The following is a 14241-nucleotide window of genomic DNA, read 5'->3' as shown; positions in this document are numbered from 1 at the left end:
CACGAACCTGGCAGAAAGTGTGTGGCCATGTCTCGGAAGATGATATGATTCCGGTTGAACTCTGGAAACCGAATTCTGATTCCAGTTCTCAAAGCCCTTAACTTCCAAAATTTCATCTGTTGGTTTTGCTAGCTTTGGGAATCTCGAAGGGGATTGTGGTGCTGGATTTACTCAAAGAAGTTGTCATATAGATGTTTTATCGATTGTTGAACAGGTACCACAATTCTCACTATTTGTATATCTTTGTATCCTTATTTACATATTTTGTGATTTTATAATGATTGTTTGGACCTGTTAGGACAAACTTGCTTCAATCTTATTTTTAGAAACCCATGTTATACACTTATGAGAAATTAGTTTGTATGATTGTAACATTTGTTCATAAACTCATGTTTGATGATCAATGCAGGTTTGTATCGGGAAGCAAAAATGTTATACACTCGTGAGAAATCAGCCTTCTGCTCTGTGTCAATTCTATCCCCTGCTCTGTTTGGAGGATATGCACTAACTAACCTCAACATATTTTTACTTTTCTCATTTCCGCCAACCATACAACTACTTTCATGTGGTTTTGTGACAGAAAGCCCAATTAGTAGTTTAAATTTTACCGAGTTTCCTAGCTTTAATGCCTCTGAAATATATAGTGGAAGTGGACCAGATAAAGAAAGATCATCAAATGACGCGCCTAAACCTGGTTCTTTGGTGAGAAAGAGGAGCCATAAAAGCAGCAAGAAAAAATATTTTGAGTCAATTAAAGATCAGATGCCTGAAAAAGAAGGATCTCTGCCATTAAAATGGTTTTGGTCTTTGAAAATGGTTGTTTATACTTTGTTTGAAGCTTTTCGACAGCCAATAATTTTAAGGTACAGCTTGATAAACTCTCATAAATAGCAATCTGCTTTTAATCGTTTTTGTATTTTGCTTACTGGACTTGGAAAATCATCAATAAGACCATTTACTTTTCAAATTTGACTTGTGTTGGGTAATTTTGACCAAAAACCTGTGAAATGCTGACGTGGACGAACGGTTTTTATTATTTTTTTTAAATTGAAAGTTTTGTAATGTTGTCCCTGTATGTCAATTTTATGCAACTCTTTCAGTTTTTTTATGCACTAATAGTCACCTCTGCTTCTTTAGTCTTCTATTTTGAAATTTGTGTTTCACAAGTTAACCAATCTCATATCAGTATAGCTCTAGAACAAACAGCTAAGGATTCATAGTAAAAACTCTTAACATCTCTAGAACAAAGCTAAAACAATACAATATCACAATTTATCTTTGGGTTAATACAAATTAATTAACTGCTGTCTCTATGAAATCCAAAGCTATGAATCAAGCCACTCTGGCCATCAACAGCAAACATTGTCTTTTCACCAAAGCTATTTGTTTGTTTAAAACATCACAATAACATTAGTAAAGAAAGAACTAAAAGAAAAAAGAAAAATACTTGATTATCAAGAAGAGTTCATGTTAAGCAAATTCATACCTCATTGACTTGAAAATATGTCCCGTTGAGTGGAAAGCTCCCTCTCATTGCTGCTCTACATGGTATCTGTACATGATTTGTATTTTCAAAATTGAGAGATATGAACAGGACAACGTATTTGAATTTACATTTTGATTTGAACAATTACCAAATTTGTGTATTGTGCAATTATTTCAAACACAGATGAAGAAAGCACATACATTTCCTTAAGGCCTTTTATCATTGTTCTTTATAAGTGTTCTGTGGTTATGGACTTAAGGCTACTCTCTTTATCTATCTTATAATTGTAAATTTAGTTGTTTGGTTTTAGGTTAAATGCAAATTATAGCATCTTTCTTCGATTACTTTTTTTTTATATCTACAAACTCACCAAGAGTGTCCCTTTAACAGTTTGGTTATTTGCTTCTTGTGTGCTGTTGAAAAAAAAGACATGTTTCTTCATTACATAACATGCCAGATTCTTGGGAAGAACATTGTCCAGCTGGCGGTTGAATCGAATTTGCAGTTTCACCTATTGGTATAATATAAACAAACAAATAATTCAATCAACATTTCACTTTCACAAAACCATTTATTTAATTCTCTCATTTTCATTTCATCCACTCACCAGGTGTCCAAATTGCAAGAAGGTTGAGCAAGGATCATCAGGCTCTCCTGTGTCCATCTTTAATTTATCACACATTTGTTAAGAAACAGAAATCAAATCAAAGAGCATATCAGGTTCTTCATAAGGTATACTACACTACACCACTACACTTACACCTTCCAAAAGAGGATGTGAATCCGGAAGCTCATATCTGCAAAATCAAAATAAAAAAAGAATTTAGAAATTAGAAATCACAAATCACATCATCTTTTCACAATTACTTACACTTGGTGTTCTGTTCTTAGTTGGATGACATTTTTAAGTTTAGGTACAGGGATTGCTACAGCTTCTGATGTTAAGGCAACTAGTGCTTTTGACAGGTCACCTTCTCCAAGTTCCATGTGTCTTTCCATGTAAGTCTGCAAATTCTGAGTAAACTCTTACATGTTTAGTTTAATCATAGGAATTTCTTCACCATCTTCTTCACAAAAATCCTCCATATCAAGCTCTTGTTGTATCTGTTCTGGCTCTGGTGTTGTGGGAACCTCAATTATAGGCTCTAGTGATAATGGCACCTCCACTATAGGCCCTGATGTTGATGCTACTTCAATTATTGTCCCTGGTGTTGATGATTCTTCAACAACAGGGATACAATTTTGGACTTCAGATAGTTTTTGTAGTTGTTCATTAGGTTGATCTGACATTCCAGTTAGTTTTTGACCAGTTTGTTTTCTGTTATACTTGCTACACTACCGTCTGGTGCTCGTAACCCTAGCCTTGCACTGTAGTTAAAAAGTATAATTAAAACTTTGACTAATTAGAGGAAAAGACATAAATGCCCTTTCCAAATGTAATCATCTGGTAATGTAATTCATACCTATGAATAAATAGAGAGTTTTAATTAATTAGTTTTTTAATGTTTATATGCATAGTATTAGTTATTAAATATTAATGCATGACAACAGTTGGCATACAAAGTTCTTTAGTCAAGCTTGCAAAGTCGTGGCCATAGGTACTGTACAGTAACGAGGAAGAAGCAAGCCACTGTATCTAGAAGTTTTGGAGGAAACGAGACTTAAGCAAAAAGCAAACACACGGAGTGTTGTTGGCAGATAGTAAGCTAGATAATGCAATTGTATATAAATTTTGCTTCTCTGGAGTTCATTTTTTTTATAACATTTACTCACTATTGGAATAGACATATTAGTGAAATGAATTATCTTTGTTATTTATGGTATTTTATTTGTATGACATTAAATTTTATGCAATGCATTGTATTTTTTGTATATGATATTTATTTTCTATTATGAGACATTAAATACAAATTTAATTTGAAAATTAGTAAATCTATAAATATTTTTTTTAAAACATTTAAAATTATGATACGCAAAAATGTGTGTCATCTTCATTTATGACATGACCTTTCTTGATAGTGGCTTTCTTGATACACATTGCGTGTCATTAGCACGTGCGTCGTAAGGTTACGACACGTGAATACGTGTCGTCTTCCTTTATGACAGGGCTTTCCTTGATACGCATTGCGTGTCGTAAACACGCGTCGTAATTGCGCGTCGTAAATGCGCGTCGTCTATAGACGACACACAAAAGCGCGTCGTCTCTCGTTATGACAGGGTCTTCCTTGATGCGCATTTGCGCGTCGTCTGAGCCTTTTACGATGCGCAATGAGCGTCGTAAAAGGCTGTTTTTCTAGTAGTGCGTCATAAATTAGAAATCGGAAAACAAATCTTGGACAGAGATATTGATTGTAATCCATGTCTTATGTCCATATGATACCTTGTAGAACATAGGAATATTTGATCACTTATCTAAGGACACGTAACTCACTAGGTCAGAGTTCGACAACGACTTTGAGAGCTACAGTTTCCTAGTCGATTTTTGAAGTTATACTTGCGATTATAAGTTATTAGACTTATCCAAGTGGGAGACTCTTAGATTAGGTGTCTAAGCCCATAACTATAACTGGTATATACTTGAATTGATAGTAGCACAGTCTTTTTGGGTTGCCTTCATACTAGCAATTTGACAGGATGATTAATTAAGAAAGACGAAGAATTTATTATTTGGAATAATAAATTGAAATAAATGATTTATTAATGTATTATGAAAATAATATATTAATTAGAAATCATATTATTAATTAATATTTAATAAGAAATTAACTTGGAATTAATTTTGCGATTAAAGGAATTATTTTATAGTGCAAGGGTTGTTTTGTAATTTATTGGTAGTTGTGGAATTTGGCTCTTGGACTATACTAGGAAGGATGGATGAAATTCTCTAGGGAAGGCCCTAGAAATTTCGTTCAGGGCCTTAAGGATGAGGACCCATGAGCTGCTTAGGCCTTAAGATAAGGGATTAAGGTTTCCTTATCTTAACCATAGCTTTGGCCCTAAGCAACCAACACCTATATAAAGGGCATAACCCCTTATGAATTTCGGCCATGTTAGGCTTCCAAAACCCTAAGAAGATCCGAAAATCATAGCCTCCTCCTTCTCTCTCATGTCCTCTTGCTTAGTGTGTTTGTGATCCATTCGAGGTGTGACATTTTTGACACTTGCTCTCAAAGTTCAAGATCATCAAGGATTTAATTGTTATTAAAAAATAACAATCAAGGTATGTATTCTAACCCTAGTTTTATGATAATTTCGAAAATTTTACTAGCCTCCTTGGGTTTCTAGTTTTTGTGTTCAATGCTTGTATGTCTAATAGTGAAAAAATAGAACCTCAAAATAGGGTTGCATGCTCACATAGAACTGTTTGCTATGTATTAAACCCATCACACACACACACATATTATATATATATATATATATATATATATATATATATATATATATACACACACACACACACACACATAGATATTGAAAATATCAAATAACAACTCCTAACAGTTATGATACATCTAGGAACCATTTTATTAAGGATATTTTTGTCATTCAAATAATAACACCTTAAATTAGATTTAAAGTCATTATATCTCTTTCACACTCAAACTCTCATAACAACCTTCAAGAACACACACCTAAAAACACCACCACCATCACTTATCTCATGTTTGTAGTCAGATTTGATGAGGAATGATGAAAAGTCACAACCTTATTAACGTCTCCATCATCCAACAATCAATATATATTCACTCTATGCATCTAGATCTCCAGAGTTTTAGTAAGGATCCACCATAACTACCTCCAGATCTATGAAGTTTCGACGAAGATCCACCACAACCGCTACCATGTCTATGAAGCTCCAACGAGGATCCACCATAACTGCCTCTATATATGTGGCCTACATCATCACTACCTCCAAATATATCAAGTTCCAACAAGGTACCATCACAACCGCCACTGCTAAACACCATCGTCAAACACTAGTAGATTTGTTACTTAACAGTACTGTCAAGCACTATCATATTTGCTCTACCATATGGCGTATAAAATGTGTTTGATGAAATGCATCGATGAAATTTAGTAAATTATTAAGGTATGAATGATTTTTTGAACTAGAGTATTAAGATGTCAAAGTGTGTTTTATATATATTAAGTTGGTGAATTTCATATGAGTTGTAAAAATATTATGAATAGTTTATTTTATCTCCTGAATATTGTGTACTAATATATGAATTTTTATTTGATCTCATGAATATTGTGTAATAATTTGTGAATGGTATATATATATATATATATATATATATATATATATATATATTGGTGTATTAGACTATGAATGGTATATATATCGGTGTATTAAATTGTGAATGGTGTATTAATTTGTGTATTAGTCTATGAATGAGTTTATTAAAATGTGAAAATGATGATTTTATCCTTTAGGAGTTCCTATTTGAATTACTCCACACACACATACACATGCACACACACACACACACACACACACACACATATATATATATATATATATATATATGTGTGTGTGTGTGTGTGTGTATGTGTGGTAATGTTTACATAAAAACCACATAAAGTTAGAAAACTTGAGAATTCGTCATTTTTAAATCATCATTTTGCGGAAAATACGATGGCATATTATTTAAGCATCCAAAAAACCATAGTTCAAACTATTTAAAGTAGAAGGGTTTCGATACAATATAATAACAGAAGTTCAAGTAACCAACTATAAAATTTATGTGCAGGTTAGGGATTATGAATACCCAGCGAGTAATACCAAGATTCATCATCTTTAATGTCAAAGGACTTTGCGTAATCCTTTACAATGAGAATCATGAATAACGTTTTAGAAATTTATTTTGTAGTATAGAATAATCTATTTATTTCAAAGATCTTAAGTCTTATCTTTAAATCATCTTTATTAGTCATTTGTGTCTAAGTCGTAAATCTTTAGTCTTAAAATGTTGTTAGACATTCGAGTGTAAGTCATAAATCGTTCGTCTTAAATCGTTTTCATTAGAAATTTAAGTCTAATTCATAAGTCTTTAGTCTTTACTCTTTACTTGTTAATATACAATATAATCGCAACAAAAGACCAAAATCTTATTTCATAAATAGATGCAATATGTTATGCTTCTAACTCATCCCAAGTCATCTCATGTCAAATCTCACAAGTCTTTTGTATTTAGTCATTTGATAGCATTTGGATCCTATTTAAAAGTTGGGAGAAAGTGCACTACTAATTCCCCATCCTTTAGTTTTTAGAGTTTAAGGTTACAAGTGGTTGTCAATACAAGTCATGTACATGAGGTTGCTAGCTGACATTGTACGAGTGAGACATGTATATAATACCATCAATAGTTTTTAGTCCTTCATGCTCAATAATCATTTACCATGTCTTTTCATTGAAAACTCAAATGTTTTTCCATCTTAAATGAATAAACAACTTCACATGGAAAATTGTTTCCACAACTATATAGTCTTTTAGTCTTAATAAAAAAAACCTTTAAAATATCATTTTAAGAAACGCAACAAGGTTACATATAGTATTATACATAACACACAAGTAATGCAATAACTTTATAATAATATAATTCATGAAAATCAACTTTAGTCATATATAGGGGACATGTATTCTGTAACGCCCAGTTCCTGGTATGTATTTTAAATCAAATTATTCATTTTTGTATTGAAACTCGATGAGTTGGAGGCCCCAAACTCGTCGAGTAGAAATGGAATTTGAACGTGGGATTTAAAGTTTACTCGACGTGTTGATGCTCTCAAATCAATGAGTACGGATGCCAGAATGAAACCCTAATTTTCAGGGTTTTGCACCTAATTTAAACACCTTAACCTCCAAAGGTTGGACTCATTTGCAGCCTCCATCGTCCCAAACCCTAGCCACGAAAGCCTAATACACTTTTAAGAGTTTTGAGACATTTTTGGTGAATTCTTGAGGTTTTGAAGAAAAAGAGACTTGAAGAAGGAGCAAGGAAGTATTAGAGAAGAGTTGATCTAGAAGTCTAGCTTCAGTTTTGGTTCATCAGAGGTTTAAAGCTCCTATCTTGTCTATAGTATGCTTAGATCTCTTCATCTTCACTTTTATTTAGTTTTTGGTCCAAGTAGCATGGTCCTTGGGAAATGGACGTCCCAAGTGAGTATATCAGCAGATCTAGAATCATGGAGGGCCTTCATGGCATAAAGGTGCAAACTTTATGGCCATTAAATTGCCATGCAAGTTTTAAGGTACCATTTTAGCATTTTAAGCTCCAAAAGGCCATGCATGGAGGGAAAGTCAGGAACTTTACGTGTTCATATGATGTCTAGGGTCTATATCTCAATTTTTATGCTTTAGTTTGAAGTATTATGGCTTTTGGATCAAGATCTAGGTTTTAAAGAATTAGGGTTTGAGATAAACCCATTAAGTAGGGCTATTAACGGGTAAAGTGAAGGGTTTTGAGAATTCTAACACTCCTAAGGTGTACATGCAACCCTAGAAACCTTGGATCTATGTTTTACAAAGATACATGCAAAATTGTTTTTCCAAGGTTCTTAACCTATCTAGCATAGCATGGGGAACTTTTAAACATAAATGCTAGAAGAAGAACATACCTTTTTGTTGTTCGGATTTCTTGAGAACCTTGTGAGCCTAGCACCTCAAGTGTGATGCCTCAAATGTCTCACACAACACCACAACACTTGGAATAACCTTGAGAGAAGTTCACTAACACCTCAAAATCAGCTAGCCCTCTTTCTTGCTTGTATAAGTCGGATTTTGGCTAGTCTAGGGATCTTTATATAGTTGTGGCACAAGTAGGGTTACATCATGTAAACCTTAATTGCCATGGCTTTCCATATTCCATGATCCACGGGTTTGTAACCTCCATGGACTATCTATGGAGCAACTTATGGGTGTTAACCCAATCCATACAAACCATGAATCATTATCCCAGTATACAAGAATAGATGGTTTACACAATCAACCCTATATATTTAATTAGTCTCGTTTTGATCACTTAATTAATTCTAATTAATTCTTTGATCAATACTAATTAAAGAATATTATTAATATATTAGAACTTATAATATATAAATAATCCTTCAGTGTCGTTTCTCTCATTTAGTCTATCCAAATGTTGCAATGCCATGCAACCCAAATGGACCATGCTAATTGGGTCAAGTACATTCCATAAATAGTTATGAACTTAGACACCTAATCCAACAATCTCCCACTTGGATAAGTCTAATAACTATAGCTGCAAGAATGACTTCGGGAACCGATCAGTAATCGTAGCTCTTTGAAGGTCTCGCGGAACTGGGATGATGATGATACGCCATTTAAGATAAGTGATCATATAATCCTTTATTCTAGATATCAGCCGAACAAATACATGGAACAATGTCTTACTTATTGTCCAACAATTTGTTTCCCGATTTCCGATTTGTTTGACATAGAACTTAATTGAACACATCAACTTAGTTCTGACCGGGCCCGGTACATGGTTCAACGCAAAATCATCGAGGGGCCCAGATATTGCTTCTAATCCAAGAAGGAACAGATAAACTTCGACTCATATGCTTGTTCTACAACTTGTTGAATCATACATAAAGGCACGTTTTATAACATCGAGTTACCAATGCGTTTTCGTACAATCAATGTATAACCAACTCATAGACAACAAGTTATATCTCTAGGTTTGAAGACTTATATGATATTACTGTCTCACGATCACTCGAGATAAATTCCATGAAGTGATACCAGTGAGCGTAGGTTGAATCCAATACTTAGAACTTATGAGCACTAATGAGTGTTGTAGCAACACTTTGCAATGTTCAACATGTTAGACATCTACAAGCCCACCCATGACAGTCTTGATTCATATCTAATTCCAACATATGACCGACTGTGGAGAGTTTGAATAATATGAAATGCCATAACATAATTATTTCTAAAGTCAAAACATGCAAAAATGAAACGATAGTAAACGATTGACAAAAGATAGCAACACTTTACTCATAAATAAACACAACTTTTATTCATCATCAAATGTCAATTACACTTTACACATTTCAAAGCTATCTAACTACTAAAACTAATATCATCCTTCAACCCTATGCGCCTCGAATGTTGGAGATGCTTAACCCTACCCATTCCCTTCATGAGGGGATCTGTTGGGTTCTCATCCGATGATACCCTCTTTGCCACGAGGAGTCCTTCTTCTATTCGATGTCTGATGAAATGGTATTTTCTGCGATGTGTCTGGATCTCCCGTGATCCCTTTGTTCCTTGGCTAAGGCAACTGCACTTTAACTATCACAGAAAATCTCTATAGGCTCCATTATAGTTGGTACAACTCCAAGGTCTCAAATGAAGTTCTTTAGCCATATAGCCTCCTTTTCTGCCTTGCTTGCCGCTATATACTCTGATTCGCAAGTTGAATCAGTCACTGTCTCCTGCTTGGAACTTTTCCAAGAAATTGCTCCTCCGTTTAAGGTAAAGACCCAGCCTGAATGCGAGCGGAAATTATCCTTATCAGTCTGAAAGCTAGCATCATTGTACCCTACTACTCTTAAGTCATTACTCGCATCGAAGGTAAGGATCCGGTCTTTAGTCCTCCGCAAGTACTTGAGAATGTTCTTTACCGCAGTCCAGTGAGCCTTGCAAGGGTTCCCTTGATATCTACTAACCATGCTCAATGCAAAGGCTACATCAGGATGAGTAGAATTCATAGCATACATGATCGAGCCTACAACGGAAGCATATGGTACTCGACTCATCTCTGCTATCTCAGCCTCCGTACTCGGGCTCTGATTCTTACTCAGTCTAGCGTTACTCTGGATCGATAACTCTCCTTTCTTGGAATTCTGCATGCTGAATCTATTCAGCACCTTTTCCAAGTAGGTACTCTGACTAAGTCCAATTAGTCTTTTACTCATGTCTCTCAAAATCCTTATCCCTAGGATATAGGCAGCTTCTCCAAGGTCCTTCATAGCGAAACACATCCCAAGCCACGACTTCACTTCCTGTAGAGTTGGGATGTCATTTCCTATGAGTAGTATGTCATCCACATATAGTGCCAAAAAGCTAACTATACTCCCACTAGCCTTGACATACACACAAGATTCATCTTCACTTCTCGAAAAGCCAAATTTTTTGACTTTCTCATTGAAACAAAGAGTCGATCTGCGAGGTGCTTGCTTTAATCCATAGATGGATTTCTCAAGCTTACATACTCTATTGGGGTACTCTGTACTGACAAAACCCTCTGGTTGACTCATGTAAACATCCTCAGCCAACTTTCCATTAAGGAAAGCAGTTTTGACATCCATTTGCCATGTCTCATAATGATGAAATATAGCAATGGCTAACATAACCCTAATAGACTTAATCTTTGCTACTTGTGAAAAGGTCTCATAATAATCAACTCCCAAAGTTTGAGAAAAGCCCTTTGCAACCTGTCGCACCTTATAAGTGTGTACATTACCATCCATGTCGGTCTTCTTCTTGAAGATCCATTTACACCCGACTGTCTTATGACCAGGTACATTGTCAACCAAGTTCCAAAACTTGAATTGAAACGAAAGCCACCCTTACAAGCCTTATATCTAAAAGATGCCTTTCATTGCCTCTTAATAGACACTTGATTGTATTCTAATGGGAAACCACCCATACACTTTGAAGTCTCTCTCGACTTGAAAGGAAGAGATTCGTGCCCGGGATCTACTGTTTATGTCATATACGACATCACAATATCCCACAAACTTTGATTTATTTCTTTATCATTCACACTCTATGCACGAAAATCTTTGATTTTCCAAGAGTCTAGTTCTATTTAATATGATCTAATTTTTACAGCTTGGGTTCTAAAAGCATTATGGTGATCGATAAGATAAAGGTGACAACGGTTCATGTAAATTATGTGGGTGACATTTCGGATAAAGCACTTGGATGAGTCATCAATTATCCAATAGTTTCATCGATTTGAAAAAGGTACTTTCTATGGAAAGGCGCGTAAAAAGTGAAACGTCTTTTCTCTCTCCTGCGTCATCATCAGGGTTGCCAACTATCCACTCTCAATCGCATCAAGAACGGTTTCACAAAAAGACGAGATCTCAGTCAGATATTTCTCTCTCCTACTCTCACGTATAAAAGGATTTATCACGCTCCACTTTACTCTTTTATCACTCAAAAATCCTCTAACAGAAAAAGGCGATCTCTTGCTCTCTTCATCATCTTCTTCTCAAGCTTCATCAATGGCGGAATCATCTTCTGTTCAAGACACCTCTGTTCATTCCAACCTTCTCACCATTAATCCATAACAAAACCTCATCATTTACCTTACACCCTTCGTCTATGAACCCTACATGTTGTACGTCGTCAAATGCCTCAAATACTCTCCCCTTGTCGATGCTCTTACGAAGGTGGAAGTGGTTCCCCTGACTTGCCTCTCTCACATCTATTCAACCGCTTATTATGACAAGGTTGCTGAGAGGATTCACTTTGATATTCACAACGAGAAGACATTGATTTCCAAGAATCTCTTATGTGCCCTAATTGGTCTTGCTCATGAACCCACTCTGGTAAACCCCGACTCCATTACTACTCGTCAACTATTCTCCATGTTCTACCAAATGGGGTACACTGAAACCCTAACCACTGTCACCAAATTTAAGAAGTCTTGCCTTCCCCCACAATGGAACGGCCAATTTACTCTTCTTTTCAAGGGTCTCTCAGAGCATAGCGCTGGATCAGATGGAGCAAGCAAGTCATTTATGACCATGCTTTATGGGCTGTACAATGGTGTTACTCTGGACTTTGGGGCAATCATATGGAAACAACTGGTTCATATTTTATACTCTTATTCTCGACATTCTGAGATTTCATGTGGTAGGTACTGGTCCATTATCACAAAGTGTGCAATGGATCGTTTGCACGTTCCAATCATGGCGGACTCCCTTCTTTCATCCATCACAACATTTCACACAACGAAGATCATCGTCATAGATCCTTCCAAGTATTTCTTCATTGGATCGATTCTAGAAGCTATGTATGCTGTCTGAGGCAAGCAATGTTATTCAAGAATAAAAGAAGCTTCCTTCTTCGGGCCCAAGAGGACTCACTCCTGCCATGATTCGCTCTATCGAGGAAGCAGACAAGCCTGCAAAGAGGGGAAAGAATCCAGAAAACCAGAAAGATGTAAGAGTCATTAAACCAGCTAAGGGGCAAACCCCAAAGAAGCGAAAGTCAAATAAATCTGCTCCTTCACAGCCTAAGCAGAAGAAGCTTAAAATGCCAGCCAGGAGACTCATTCTTTAATCCTATAGTGATTCAGACTCTAAGTATGTTCCTCCCGGTAACAAACCTTCCACTCCTACAGAATTAGAGAGCGAAAGATCTGACGAGTAGGCTTCGATACGTGGTGATACTCCGCCAAGATCACCCACACCTGAGGTACCTATTCGCTCCCCAGTTCCTTCTTCTCCACCTGCCTCGATTCCCATTTCATTACCAGCAACCTTCCCAGTTATTACATCCCAACCTACATCTACTATTCCCATTCCCACTCCTATCTTCACTGAAGCAACCAAAACCACCACCACTGGAGTTCAAAACAACGTATCTGATACGGGGGTTCGGTCTTCAATCCTAGAAACAACTAAACCATTATCCCCCACACCTTCAACCGAAACCAACATTGTCCTTGGTGGCGAAGACATGGAATTTGATTCCTTCTACTACAGCCCTTATCGTGTTCAAAGTGATGAAGATGATGATGCTCCTCTTACCAAAAAGCATCTCAATGAGCTGAATGCCAAAATTGACACTCTAATGGCCTCTTCTTCCTCTCACACTCCCAATTCTGAATCTGCTATTCAGAAATTGCTTGACTCCTTTGTCATAGCACATGAGGCTTCCATCTCTCGTGCCACGGCATCCATTACCGCTTCCACCAAAGTGTGTACAGACGCGACCAAATAATTCGATAAACTAATTCAAGATGCTAACATTTTTCTTGAGTCCTTATAGGGAGAAGCTGCCTCAAATGCTTCTAAAGTGACCAACTCAATAACCAAGCTCAAAGAAGCCTTTGCTACTGAGAAGCATAATTTTGTCAATCTTCGCCAAGATATTCTAAAGGACAATGTTGCTCTTCTTTCCTCTCTCAATGAGCGTGTTACCAAGCTTCAAGATGACCTCGCCATGGAGAACTCATTGATGGATGAGCTTGCCTGCAAGACCACTCTACTCAAGACCAAAAGTCTTCAACTTTCTCAGGTGAACAACAAGGTCAATCAGCTTCGCTCTAAAAGGTTTGTTGTCAAGAGTTGTGTCTCCGACATTCACACTATTCTCTTAGGCGTTTTGGAGGCTCATGGTCCTATTCTAACTATTTCTGTAAGACGCCATCTTGCTGAAAAATTTCGTCCTGCCCTTGGGATGTTGAGTCGCATTGAAGGTGTTTTCGAGGCGATGGTACCTTTGAAACAAGGGGGAGAAGGACTCACATCATCGTCTCAACCTCCTCCTAAGTCTCAAGCTCCTCTCACTTCCCAGCCAGAACAACAGAAGACTGAGCATGCTTCCAGTTCGGGTCCTAAGGGTAAAGGCAAGGTTCCAATGGTGGATGACAGTGATGAGGAAGAGGAAACAATCTTTGATGCCTTGAAGCAAAAGGAAAGGGAAAGGGAAATCGATCTTAATGCCAAAATTGTGAAAGAAGCTGAAGAAAGAGAAAGGAGATCAA

General features: G+C 36.4%; 1 pseudogene; it reads right to left on the bottom strand.

The window, feature by feature from the left end:
* Positions 1 to 1177: 1177 nt before the first annotated feature.
* LOC145060337 (DNA glycosylase/AP lyase ROS1-like) lies at positions 1178 to 2776 on the bottom strand (annotated as a pseudogene).
* Positions 2777 to 14241: the final 11465 nt, after the last annotated feature.

This window comes from Lactuca serriola, chromosome 6 (genome assembly GCF_051521515.1).
Source record: "Lactuca serriola cultivar US96UC23 chromosome 6, Lser_US96UC23_V15, whole genome shotgun sequence".
NCBI lineage: Eukaryota > Viridiplantae > Streptophyta > Magnoliopsida > Asterales > Asteraceae > Lactuca > Lactuca serriola.
The sequence above is the reverse complement of the archived record's forward strand: the minus strand, read 5'-3'. Positions and strand labels throughout refer to the sequence as shown.